Source organism: Paroedura picta, chromosome 2, assembly GCF_049243985.1.
Source record: "Paroedura picta isolate Pp20150507F chromosome 2, Ppicta_v3.0, whole genome shotgun sequence".
Lineage (NCBI taxonomy): Eukaryota > Metazoa > Chordata > Lepidosauria > Squamata > Gekkonidae > Paroedura > Paroedura picta.
This window is the reverse complement of record NC_135370.1, coordinates 50,784,477-50,795,281: the sequence shown is the minus strand read 5'-3', so window position 1 is coordinate 50,795,281 and position 10,805 is coordinate 50,784,477. Positions and strand designations below refer to the sequence as shown.

Sequence of the window (10,805 nt, the reverse complement as noted above, 5' to 3'; positions counted from 1 at the left end):
CTAATCATCCACCCCATGAAAGAGCCAGCTGTGGCCCGTAGTAGGATTATCATTCTCATAGACCTCTTACCGAGCTTTTAGCTAAATGAAAAATCTGCCATAGCCTAGGGAGAAGGCATCGAGCAGATAAGAAAGAACAGTGTTTGCTAAGAAGCTGTGCGGGTGCAAATAGAACAGGTTTTTCTGTGATGTAAAAATCATAAGGAAACCATTAGGTTAAAAAAAAAAGATCAATGTATTTACACGTTTCATTTGCAGCAGTTTTATGGGCTCATTAATTTAACATTTCTCTTCTACCTTCTTTCCTAAGGGTGTTTTGTGATTTGTTATTCTATCCTGTGCTTTTCTTTCTGTGGCAACACTTGGTTACATACTGTAAACTGCCATTTTGTGAAAATAATACAAAGTTGTTGTTTTTTTTTTCAAAAAAATAGGGAGGTCTCTCTTTTTTTGGCATCTTTATCTGCTCCATCTATTGCCCCTAACTTAACTGAGTTAAATTGATTTCAGAAGAATGCTCAGCCATCTCTAAGAAAGAAAAGAACACAGTAAGGTGTATTTTAGCAATTTTGGATTTGAGTCACCGGGAGGCTGAATCAGGATGCCAAAAAGGGGGCGGGGGAGGAAACGTTCTTGTATTCATTCATATAAATTTCTGAAATATGCTTTCCTAATTGCGACATCAGATATGTTGACGAGTTTTCTATATGTCAGTACCATCCGTGTTAGCCTAACTGGTTTGTTGAAAATCATAACTGCAATTTGTAAAAAGATGGCCAGTCACTCTCCTGATTAAGTACATGCTTCCATCACCTATCTGCTTCTGTCTGATTAATTGTTTTACAGGTTTAATTTGGGTGATGATTTAAGATTAAAATTAATGGTCAGGTGGTGCCAGGAGATAAGTAGAGTGCAATTGCAAATGGGCCAAAGCTGCTTTTAGTTTAATATTTTTTCTCATGAAACTATTTAATACACAATTTGGGTGATACTCTTATTTCATTAATAGGGCTAATCTAATTATTGTAGTATATAAAAAACCCAAACAAAGGAGGTGTACAGTTATGATTTATGAAGAGGCATGTTGACCTTTTCTGGATTAAATACCTTTGCTGGTGTCACTGGTGCAATCAAATTCTATTGAAGCTGATGACAGCTATGGCTGGCATTTATATTTTCAGTAAATAATGGAATAACCCAAACACTTTATTCGGGAATAATGTTGAAAAACTGATAATGTGCTCCATCTTTAAATCTTAAAAAGTAACCATGGTTAGGGGGGTTATATTCTAGATCCCTTTATATTTAACTACATGGACATTAATCTACAAATTATGTCTTCTGCTTTTAAAATATCATTGGAGATTTTGGAGGATAATTTGGGACAGAGAAATGATTGGCAGAAGGTAGGTGGACTAGCTGTGATATGTGTGCATAGTGAACACCCAAGACTGTACCAACTAGTTTATCAGCAAAGGAAAAGAAATGTTTGCTCAAATGACTACTGGATACATTCTGTCCAAGGTACAGCCCAAAGTTGAATTGTCAGTTGCCCATTATTACAACTGATCTCCAAGCAAGAGAGACTAGTTCCCCTAATGGCTGCTTTGGAGGATGAAGTTTGGCATTTTAGCCTTTTGAAGACCCTCTCTTCCCTGACTCCATCCCCCAAATCTCCAGGTATTTCCCCACCCAAGCCTGACAACCTTAGCCAGAAGTCAAGCAATCAATGTGCGTTGGAAGTACTCTCTGCAACAATATTCTGTGAGCTCCAGGAGGGAGAGTTACCTGGATATGCAGTTCCCTTGATTCCCCATGCTGTAGTGTTGGCTATATTGACAGTGGCCCACAGTTAAATTAGTAAATCACTGACTTCTGGAGTTACTTAGTAAACACATGAGAGCAGAAACCTGATTGAGAGACAATTCTAGGGTACTTTGGAAGCAACAACCATTTGCAATGAGATTGTCGACAAAATGAATTCTGAGAATGGAGAGGTAGGTCCGGCTATAGAATGATGGGAAAATATCCAAGGAGATACATGTGCATTAGAGTATTATGATTATAATCCTATATAAAGAAAGACTCTTGGTTTAGACTTGTATTTCCTGGTATAAGGGAAAAAAATAACATAAAGGACATGGAAAAGGGACAAGGCTAGGAGATGGAATGGCATAGTTTAGAAATTACTGGAAGACCTTACAAAGTCATATTAACAAAAGCATTTTTTTTTGTTATAAGGCTTTTATCTTTCTGTTTTAAAGACTATTATTTTCTTTTATCTCAGAAAAGCCACTTGACTATGAATTGCACATACAATCATTTTTAATAATGCTTACAAAATCATATTAAATACATGTTGGGCCCTCCCATATGCAAATATAACCTTCAAACGGATGGGCTTAAGCAGCAAGAAGAATGCAAAACTTCGGATGCCATGCAACTGTAAGTAAGAACATGTAACACTATCCAGGCTATGGAGGTAACCAAGGAATTGTGAACAACAGGGTCTTATGGAAATCCGGTGGATTTGAAATAGATTATTCCATGGACATCTATTGCTCTGAAACAGGGACATATAGTTTTGATCCATACCAAAGCAATATAAAATATCTGTGTAGACACAAGCTATTTTGCCTAAGGTATAGTGTTAATGTGACTACACTTAGCTTGCTTTAAATGAATTATATAAGTGCATCGTTTCAAGTAGTTCTTCAAGATTCAAACCTGTGCTCTGCTTCTTTTTCTGTTAAATATTGCTTTCGAGCCACTGGCCACTTCACTTTTTTAACCCATATTCTTTCTACAATTCATATCTCACAGGACTTACCAGGCCATAGATCTAAATTAAAATTCTTTATTAAACTAATTGATTGTTTGGTACTAAATGCATATGCAAGAGGTTTCCAAACCTCTTAGACCCCTGTGGTTCAATATCAATCTTAAAATATTAGATACATCTTGTGGAAAATTAGAAAGCAGATGAGGCACTTTGGGTTTGGAGAGACTTGAGATCGCTTTCCATATTAAAGTAACATGGACATAATTATTAGAAGCTGACATTCTGGAAATACCTCATTTTGCCCTATAATACCACAGGAGGGTGATGCTTATTAAACAACTACTGGGTGGGGTGAGACTTAAATAGTTCCAGAGAGAAGTTTTTTTCTAAGATAAAAACTGAAATAAAATAAAGAATTAAAAAGAAATATAGAGCCAAAAAAAAAAAGGATCAGAAGAAATATACAGAAAAATGAAGAAAAGGCTTCCAATCTTCTCTGTGACAAATACAAGTAAAGTTACAAACTTATTGCTTATTTTATAAATACAGAAGTAAAAAGCTCCCTTTTCCCCAATTATCTAATAATATTATTCCCTTAATAATCAAAATCACAAATTAGCCCCCCTCAGGAGTCCCATGATCATAAGTAAAACTAAACAGGGTAAAATATGTCTTGGAAACAGGTCCTGATTACTGACCATATGAGCCAAGTGGTCAATTGTGGCATCACAATCAACAGCAGTAAACAGAGCCTCTACACGGACCTACCCTTGTCCTTGACCAGGAAACTGCAACTGGTCCGGACTACAGCAGCACAGGTTCTCACAAGAACACCTTGGAGAGACCATATTAGGCCTATTCTTAGGAAACTGCATTGGCTCCCAGTTAAATTCCAGATCAAATTCAAAATTTCTTACCACTAAGAGACATAGCTAGCTGCTACTGGTCAAAGTAGACAATACGGAGCTAAATGGGCCCCATAGTCTGACTGAGAATCAGACAGATTCTAGTGTGGTATTCAAAGCATAAAACAAAAGGAATAGGCACAAAAGTTGTATTGAGAAGGAAAGCAATCTCATCATTATTTATTTAAATTTATATCCTGCTTGTCATCCAAGGAGCTTAGGATGGTATTCATGAAGCTCTCTCTTTTGAAACAAATTAAAGTAAGTTTCAGTGAAAGAGAGTGGCTGACCCAAAAGAACTTAATGAACAAAGATTTGAAACAAGGTTTCCTAGTCTCTAAACAACATTCTGTGCACTACAGCACATTGCCCTAACAGAAAAAGATTTGCCCTCTGAACCAGCAAAAGTAAGTGTATAGATGTGTGTGTGTGTTTGCTTGTGCATCTGTGGATCAAGGCCTCTGTGTATTGACAAAACATAATAACAGCCCCTCTAAAAGCCTTTCTTAAAAGGGCTGAGTTCTTCCTAGGAGATCATGAAAGCTTATTCCTGGAACCAATTGTTTCAACAAATTGTTATCTCCTATATAAATAAGAATAAACAGACAAACATTAACATCCAGTGCAGTCTAACTTACTGAAAATAGTTTGTCAGTGTGCCAGCTAGCATTCAGTGGTGGCAATGAACCAAGACTGAGGCACCCAGCAACCAAACTGTAGATGCTTAATTTTTCAACCGATGAGGTAAAAAGCAGCTAATTTGGTTCAAAAACAAGGACCAAGCAAATAGATTTTGTGAAATCGTCACTCTTCCTAGAAATGTCTGGAATTGCCTATTAATTATTAAGGACATTATTTGGCAGTCATAGACTTCAACGGTATATTCAGGGAGGGTGATAATAGAATAAAGGCACAGATTATGATCTCGGGCCATGCTTATTACTACTGGTCAATTTGAGGTGGGCCAGCTTTCAGTTATGTAATGGACAAGACAAGACACACTGACTTGGTAATGCCCATTTTCCAAAATTGCTCATTTTTTAATTCTAGACACAATTATGAAGTATCTCCCAAATGTTACTGCATAGTTTACATGTTAAGTTTCTCAACAGTCTTCAGTCTTTCCTTTCTTTTGGTCTGATGCTGGGAAAGATGTGGGTCACAAGCCAACAGAGGTTCTAATGCCTATTGATTTCAACTGGATTGTGGCCAATGGTTTAATTTATTGCTAAAAATCAATTATATTTATTTGTAAGGGCCATTGCTTCTAGCTGATAAGGCAATTATAATTTATAAAGTATAATATTAACACAGCACCATTTGATACACTCATATAGCTTTTACTAACCTCTCAAAATAACAGCACGTTCTATTGATGGTTTTTTATGTGTTTATTATTATTATATTTCAATTTATTTCCCACTGCTCTCAGCTATGCCGGCTCACGGCAGGTTACAGATTAAAACCCACAATTACAGTAAAACAAGATGTGCATCTGTTAATTGGTTCATTAGAAATCAGTAGCTTACTAGCCCATGGTAGACACCTGTGATGTTTGCTCTTCTAAGCCACCCTAGTGACTGTTTAGTATCAAGGGGGACCTATCACTGGGGCTGGGCTCATTTTTAGCAATTTCAGTGCAGGTCCTGGTTACAAGTGAAGCCTAAACACATGGTCACCTCCCTAACCTGAACCCCATTGTCCAAATTCAAACCAAGCATGCATAATTCTGTTAGCACTGCTATAGTGATCTTGGCTTCTTCCCTCATGCACAAGCAAGATTTTCCCTCTGTTTTTCTTTCCTTTCTAGCTGAGCAGTCCCTTTAATCTACTCTCTTCTTGTTTGAAGATTTATGGCTGTCCAACCCTGTCACATTATTATATTGTGATACTGGCCCAGCCCAGAGAAGAGACAAGATCCTCTTATAATTCTGAAACTGGCACACAAGAGGCTTGTGAAAGTTTAAAAATAAAATATTTTATTCAGCATAGGAGGGGAAATGTCAGGCAGAATCAGAGGTGAAGTGTTATCCACTCCCCCATTTTCTCCTTATTTGTTTGTTTGTTTATTTATATTTGGATTTATATAACTGCCTCTACTGGCTCGGGGTGATTTACAACATAAAAAAATGCATTAAACCATTCATAATAAAACAATTTAAAAATAGCAGTTAAAATTATAAGATGGCTAGAATTCCAATTTTTAGCACAGCCTACCTGCAAATGTTAAATTCCTCAGATCTTATTTGTTCCAGGAGGAGCTCTTCTGTGGGGAGGCAAATAAGATGTTGTACCATAGTTCAAACATTGACCCCAACAAAATACCTGGTGTAAGAGCTCAAGTTTGCAGGCCTCAGTGAGGTAGGCCCAGAACTGCAAAAGCTCCTGAAGGGCTTGCAGATAATAACAAATCTATGGAGTAGATTTCAATGAATTTGAGTAACTGGCTCGTCACCCAGCAAGTTTTATGCCATGGTGGGAATTTGAACCTGGTTCCTTCAGATCCTAGTTCAATGCTAACCAGTATACCACACCATGCCACCTCAAGTCACAACTTTGAACATTTTATTTTCAATATTCCACATGTGGAAATGGGAAAGCCCTAACCCCAAAATTAGTTTTTGTTGTAATAAATTATGTTGGCTCAATGACCGTTTTTCATATGTAAGTATCATTAATGTAAAAAGCATTGACTTTTGAAATTAGGATTGTTCATTAGTGTGATACTGCTCAGAGCCACTGGATTAAATGAGAAGTTTCATTTATGTCAGAAAACGTGTTGGACATAAGATTGAACATACTAGAGCTATATTTGGCATGTAAATTTTGCCTTTTGAAGACTATGAAAACCTTTTTCCGACTAATTTCATGGGTAGTTTTTATAGTGTAAATAAAGTTCTACAATTTCAGAATGCAGCCATACCAGTCTGCAGTAGAATAGTTAGATGCAAGCCCAATATCACTTTAGAGACCTGCAAGATTTATGTGGTATACCCTTGAGAGTCAAAACTCCCTTAGTCAGATGTGAGTCAGAATGGAGATCAAGTCCTTTTATCCCAGCCAGAAAGTGGGAGGGGTGTTTCAAACAAGGAACTCTGAATTCAGATGAGCTATTATCAATGCAAGTGCAGGTTTGATGATCCTGAAGGCAGTTGAAGAAGAGGAAGAGGCACGGAGACACTTTTTCTTGACCTGCTGGGACCACTCAACGCCGGGGACCACTCACCGGGGACCACTCAACGCCCTAACGCTCTCTGATCACTATGGTAATATTTAAACATCCCTTCAAAATAAAATACAGACACGCCACAACAATGAAGTGTGTTGTAAAGGGCCGGGGGGGGGGTGAAGTAAAGGGCCGGGGGGGGGGGAGAAGGCGTCCTTCGGGGCCCACCTCCAATTAGTCGAAGGACCACATGTGGTCTGCAGCCCACAGGTTGGGGATCGCTATTCTAAGGTATAACAACAGAGAAAAATGAGTACAGAATAACAAAAGACAGGAATCTGGATATAGTCTAGCCAGCTTAGCTGCTGAACTCATGGCAGTTCTGGGACAAGCTACACAAGTTGAATTCCTCAGGTTATAATGAGGAAGACTATGCTGAGGTGATATTTTTTCAGAGGTTCCCTACATTCATCATTTCTAGAACCTTTCTCCTTGTTCTTTTTCATTTTATTAGCAGAGTATTTTGTTCTACTTACTAGGTAAGAATTAAAACATGTGTACTACTACCACTTGTAATTCAAAGTGCTGAAACCAGTTCAGTTAACTCATTGTGCTACATGTGGTCTCAGTTCCATGTACAGGTTCTTTTGGCCTTGCAAAGATGTCCCCCAACTTCAGTTTCTACTGCAGAGATTCTCTGGGATTTTGAATCTGTTCTGCTGGGCTCCTATTGCCCTTGATTCTTTTTTTTTTTTTTACTGTCTTTTGCCCCTCCATTGGAAGCAATGGAATTTGAGGGTGCCTTCCTTGCAGGGACCATAACTTGGACCCTGTAAATCTGATCCTCACCAAACTTGGAGAGAAGGTAGAGGAGAGTCAGACAGAGATCCCTCACAAGTTTGGTGTCTGTAGCATACTGGAGGGGTGTGCATTCTACTGCAACACAAACCTCTTGATTTGCTTAGCTCTTAAAAGTTTATGACAGTTTGTGGCTCATCAACCCAGGCACACCACAATCCATGAACCAAAATGAACCACATTTCCCTGGTCTATTCCTATCCCTAACTGAATCCACAACATGTGTAAACCTTCCTGCAAGTTATGCAAAGAGGGGCCTCATACTTCAGTTGTGACCATAAAAACAAATTTCAACATTTTTAACAATTCAACCAAACGTGGACAGGTGGGTGGGATGCTGTCCAGGTGGCAGACCAGGCAGAGAGGATGGGCTCCTTGCACATGGCACCTTATATAGGTGCTCACGAGCTTGCCCCATGCACCAGCTGCTGAGAGCATCAAGCCTGGTGTGCTCACGCAGGGCCCCGCCATGAGCCCCATCTTCCTGGGGTGCCTGCCACTTTGTCAATTGGTCTAGACGTGGCTGCTCTTTTTCAGTGCTCTTTTTCAGCTGGCTGTACATGGGGGAAGGAGGAATCAAACCCAGCTTGCCAAATTAGAAGTCAATGCCCCTAACAACTACACCAAGCTAGCTCTTGGGATTTGGTGGGCAATCAGTACAGTGCTTCGTATTAATAGGCTTATTTCCCCTTTTTTGAAAATGTGCTCTCATGTGTTTGAAAATGCATAAAAATGTGATACCACAGTGGTGGTGGTTGTGTTAATCTACTTAATGATCTACAAATGGTAAAAATGTTCTCAGAATGTCTCCACTTACCCTGTTTTATGTTGCCACAGAAACAGGAGGATATGAGTGACAACCCTTACCCGCATAACAAAGAGTAGCTGAGAAATCCTAAACCACATACCAACATTCATACACATTTTCATTCATTTCGTCAGATAGCAGGAGCCCATTTACTCTTTCACAACCATGTAAAATTGAGCACTAGGGTAGTAAAATGAAGGCCTGGGCACTGTTATAGGATCTTTAAACTAAGCTACAATGAAACATATAGTTGGCTATGTAAAGAGAACATATTTCTAGGTGTGTTAAGAGTCTCCAGCATTTATGCACCATCTAGATCTCAGCAACTTTGCCTGGAATTCCTTATCCCAATTTATCCAGCATCCACATGAAGACAATGATGGCAATAATGCACAACACCAAGTGATATGTACAGCAACAACTGATCTGAATTCTTCATTATCTTGATCAATGGCCTAATCGAAAAACAAGGGCAATGGTCACAATTTTGCTGAAGCTGCCGAAGGATCTCATAAATTTGTTCAGTTCTACATGCCCTACATTTTGGTCACAGCAGCCTTGTATCATCATGATAGCTGAATGGGTATTGTGCATTGTGTAGGGTTTTTGTAATTACTAGCATGATTGCATTAACAAAGATGGCAGAATGGGCATCACGAGAGAGGGGACTCGGAGACCTGTACTGAATCCCCGTTGCAGATAACTCTGTGGTTATAAACAGGAAAGCCTGCAGATTTGGACACAGTAGTCAGTTGTCGCCGCAGTACATAAATATTCCCCTAATAGGTATGACAAAGCACCAGTATCAGACCAACTTTTTTTTTTGTATTTCCACTTCAAACAGTAAATCCGACTGCATTTACCTAATACTTCAATAATCCAATTATAATACTTTACTAGCACAAATCATCAGCCTATAAGCCGCAGAGCCTTTTAAATTAGGACTGTGTCGCATTGCTCACCAAAGAGTCACTTCAAACTCTGGCAGCGGACATTCCCCAAAGTTCAGGAGGTTTCAGATTCACTGTCATGAGCCTATGGGGTGAACAAGCATTAGCACATAGATGCCGTTATCAAAGGGACATGCGAGACAAATCCAACCAGGGACCAACGGAACACAACACTAGGGTTGAGCAACAGCACGCAGGGTGGAAATGCACGATCTGAAGATCAGCTTCCACCACTGTAAATGTATTGATATGAGCCCATTTGTGCTAAACACTGTGCAATCTAAAACAAAATAGCCAATGTGTTATTCAATACTGTATGATTTAGTGTGCATAAGCAGAGTTTCATTTATCTTTCCACAGTCATATGACTTCCCTTTAGTCCTTTAAACCATAAATCTACACTTGGTGATGGCAGTTCTTGCATATCAATCTACCTCCATTTCCCCCCCCCTACATGTAGTATTTATTTAATGGATCAAGGGGACTATTCTTCAAACAAAATGGGATATTTTATTCACAATTAGGTCATTAATATGTCAGTAAACTTACTTTCCTTCAAAGAATGGGGAAATAAATCTTAAATGAGATTTACGTTTATACTGACCTGTTAATGAGGAAAAGCCTTCTGTTTTTGTTTTTAAGTTACCTTGGTTACAGGAAGATCCACAGAAAAATGGTTTTCCACCACAATGAATCTGTGGCCGAGGGAAGTATGCATGACAGAATACTATGGCAAATTCAGGAGGCAATACGGTTTAATGGTTAGGATGCTAGCCCTGAATCTGAATGTGAATTTTGCTATGAAACTTGCTGGAAGTTGGACTAGTCATATGGTCTCAGGTAAACATGCCACATATGGATTTTGTGAGGATGACTGGGGATGAAACAACTATATACGTCAACCTTAGGGAAAGGGATGGATAAAAATGCACTGAATACCCACTGCATAGATCAGGAGTAGTCAAACTGCGGCCCTCCAGATGTCCATGGACTACAATTCCCATGAGCCCCTGCCAGTGAATGTTCATGGGAATTGTAGTCCATGGACATCTGGAGGGCCACAGTTTGACTACCCCTGGCATAGATGGTTGGATGGTTGGTGGGTTGGAAGGAAGGAAGGAAGGAAGGAAGGAAGGAAGGAAGGAAGGAAGGAAGGAAGGAAGGAAGGAAGGAAGGAAGGAAGGAAGGAAGGAAGGAAGGAAGGAAGGAAGGAAGGTGCATGGACCTTCAGGGTATTGTGTCTGGTGGACAAAGAAATAGAGTCTTCCTGAAGATGAGATGAACAGGTGAACAGAGGGGAAAAATTAAAAGTATAATTAATTAATGCTTGCATACT

At 39.2% G+C, this 10,805-nt stretch overlaps 1 protein-coding gene across 1 annotated transcript in view; it reads left to right on the top strand.

Moving 5' to 3' along the window:
• Positions 1-10,805, top strand: part of LOC143828876 (uncharacterized) — a 193,367-nt gene that overhangs the window by 147,348 nt on the left and 35,214 nt on the right. The window lies entirely within an intron of this gene.